At 45.3% G+C, this 3,412-nt stretch overlaps 1 pseudogene; it reads right to left on the reverse strand.

Annotated features, from left to right (window-relative positions):
* Positions 1 to 898: 898 nt before the first annotated feature.
* On the reverse strand, positions 899 to 1,213 carry LOC148225208 (NADH dehydrogenase [ubiquinone] iron-sulfur protein 5 pseudogene; annotated as a pseudogene).
* Positions 1,214 to 3,412: the final 2,199 nt, after the last annotated feature.

The following is a 3,412-nucleotide window of genomic DNA, read 5'->3' on the forward strand; positions in this document are numbered from 1 at the left end:
CCCAGGGAGGCAGCGCACCTCCCTGTGGAATGGGTCCTGTCAACATATGGGCCCCTCTGTTCCCCTCAGAAGGGAGTTACCCACCACGACTACCCTTCTTTTCTTTTTGATATTGGAGGTGGTGATCCCTCTCACAGATGAAGCGTAATTGGGAGGCTCACTGTTCAGATAATTTTCTTCTAAATCATCTGGCTGACTCTCTAAATCCAGGATCTTGTACCTATTCTGAAGTGACACCTGGCTAGGGGATGGGGGGGCAGGAGGAGTTTTTATTACGCCCTCTCCAGCCAGAGACCCATTTCCACTCCCCTTCATCGACCAAGTGTCCTCCTTTTGCCTCACAATGGGAGGTTTGGGAGTCTTCTGACTCCTGATGGGTCTCCCTCAAGGATGGGAGGGCAGAGCTCCACCAATATATTTCCCTTTCACTTTCCCTAATATTCCTTATTCTTTCAACTTCCACCCGGCAAAAGGAGATCATTCACACCACAGGCAGACTTCATCTGCAATGCCCCCTGGTACCAGTCATAACCTCAAACACTCCACACATGAATGGATCTGTACAGACACGTTCTTTTTGGAGGGTTCTATTTGGTTATACACACTTGTACTTACTACAGTTTTCGATCGTGTACAGACCTTTACTAAGAGAAACTCGAACACCAACCAACCAACAGAAACACAGGAAACAACACACAGCAAGCCTTGCTACCAGGAAGAAACCTGCAACCCTACCTGCTTGCCGTGCCTGCACGAACTAAAAAAAAAATGTTTTGACACTCCAAAGGGATATTTACTGCCCGAGAGATGCCCGACCTGAGGTTGTTTCCTTCCAGCCACATCAGGGCCCGTGCCCCCTGCTCTGTGGGTCTTCTTCCAAGAGGAATTCCAGTGGGAATCATTGCCTGGGCTCCTCCTTGCCCATGTGGTACTCGGGGGGGTGTGTACTTCCCTTGCTTGATCATCCCATCCCGCTGCTCCAAGATGACCCGGAGCCAGGGTCATCAGTTGGGCCAGGTTGGTGCGCTTCCTGCACTCCATGAAATCCTCATACGCGAGCTGGCATCGCGGCCGGCGCAGGTCTGGCCCAGCCGTGCCCTCACTCCGCCCACTCGCGCTCGAAGGCGTGGCCGCGCGGCTCCGGCGTGGATTGCCGCCCCAGCCCGCCGTCCACATCGACGCCGGGCTGTTTCTGCAGGCTCTAGAGCGGCATGGCTGCGCTCCTGTCGCGCCCCCGACACCGCCCCGCCTCGCGAGCCCGCCGGCGTCCTTCACGAGCCTTTCGCATCCTATTTGGAGGAAGATTGTGTGTAAAAACAGTCACCAGCTGCTCTTCTCTGCACGCTTAGGACAACTGGTGCCGTAAGTTTTGGGAGCCCCAGTTAGAATTCGCTGCGTATTCTGGACTGTTATAAATACATACTATGGTATTGGCTTTTCGCAAATATTAGGGTAGATACTATATGTGTGGTGTTGAAATGGTTTTTAAGATATAGTTTTCTTCAGGAGTAACATAAGCTGATAGTATCTTCGTAGTAAGTGAACTGCCTGCTTGGTTGGATAACACCCAGTGAAGATACCTGCTACTGATATACCAGTTAGCAGCACCGACTGTCTGTAGAAATTGAAGACCACAGCCCAAATTAAGACTGATAAGAAAAATAAATTAAAACCACAGCCAAGAAACACGCACGCTCTAAAAAGGCGGAGTCAAGGAGTGGCCATGCAAAATAATTCCTAGAATATGGAAAATAGTTTACAGAAATGTTTGAATATGCGTGACAGGTCTATGAATATGCAAAGTGGTGTCTCCAAAAGAGCAGGTGTGCTCTTGGCTGAATGCCAAGCACCCGGCTTTATAACCTTTTGCTTTATTGTTTGTCTCTTATTGACTTTTATTAAACTTTTTAAATTTTACCAGGAAAGTGAACCTCGTTTTTCACATGGACTTTGAGGAACAAGATATCAAATCAGCAAGAGAACCAAAACAGGGGACGTTGTTCTGGCTACTTTTTATATTTCATTAATCTCACAATCTAACAACTATGGTTTTTTTAAGCCTCAGCTACAGTTATATGAGAATTTGCGTTACCATAAAAAAAATGCTTGGCCCTCCTGATTGAGAAAGAGTATCTTGAAAATACCAGCATTACCAGTTAAAGGAGCAGCAGAGAACTATGCAATACTGGCATTAACTGCTTCAGGCCTGAATCCCCAAGAAAGAATTTTGAGGCTGTGGTTTTCTCTTCAATTTCTCATTTGTCTCTTTCCCTCTCTTTGCCCAATAATTATGATAGCACTGACTAATTTCTACCGAAATTGACAAGAGAGTAGACATTTGAAGTATAACTGCCTTGTATACATTTTGTGAAAACTTCAAGCTGACTAGCACAGAGTGATACAAATTATTTTCCCTCACGAGAGCAAAGCAACCAGGATGTAGCTGCTTTTCACATATGCAACTGCCGACAACCAAATGGCAGTAGAACATGTGTAATCATCCATGGGCAGCTTCACATTAGTCCTGGCCCTGTTTTTCTGGCATACTATCGACAGCTGCTGCATCAACAGCACATAGGGGAGGGCTGACATTATTCAAATTGGATGAAAACATAAAGGAAGAGATAACAGACTGCAGGCAAAGGATAATTTATAGGAAACAAGATTGGTTAGCCCCTCTGCTCACAGAAAAACTCACTTAAATTTCATTGGCTTTTGCATAGGGACCACAGCACAGACACACTGTCAATCTTAGGGCAACACAGTAAAATGAACACATGGCATTAATTTTGACTCCTCAGAAAAGCACCTTAAAAGCCTTGTCACCTTCTTTTGCTACCACTTTCTTTGCTTCCTAGGCCAATATGATGTAATAAATTATTTATAAGCTTTTTAGCTCTTTATGCAATAATTTCATTGCTTTCCTGACTTAGCCTCCAAAACAAGAGTGCAAGAGATGCACATGGTGAAAATTCATGAGAAAGTGTGTGGTTTTCCACTGGCCTTAATGAACCCCAGAGAAAGCAGAAGTACTAAAAGTGCTTCTATGTAGCTGCCAGTATATTCATACCCAAGTAAAAGAGAAAGATGCAAAAGTCAAGAACAGACAGTTAAGTCCTTTATTAGGATTTTTGATGGATATGGTGCTTTAGCACACAGTCACATGGTAGTAAGATAATTTTTTTCTGGTTTTGTCCCTCTCTTCATGGTGTCGTAAAAGAAAGTGGAGAAAAATTTGAGGGGCATACCAAACCATACAATTCTTACTCAGACAAGAGGACTCTGCCTAGTATAGCCTTTCCTTTGCCACATGTCCTTCAGACACACAATGAGTACACCCATCAAATGGTGTGGGCATAATCCGTCATTCCACCTCCCAGATCAGGCAGATCAGAGCTGACCCTATCTCAGA

Source organism: Sturnus vulgaris, chromosome 1, assembly GCF_052056855.1.
Source record: "Sturnus vulgaris isolate bStuVul1 chromosome 1, bStuVul1.hap1, whole genome shotgun sequence".
In the NCBI taxonomy this organism is placed as follows: Eukaryota; Metazoa; Chordata; class Aves; order Passeriformes; family Sturnidae; genus Sturnus; species Sturnus vulgaris.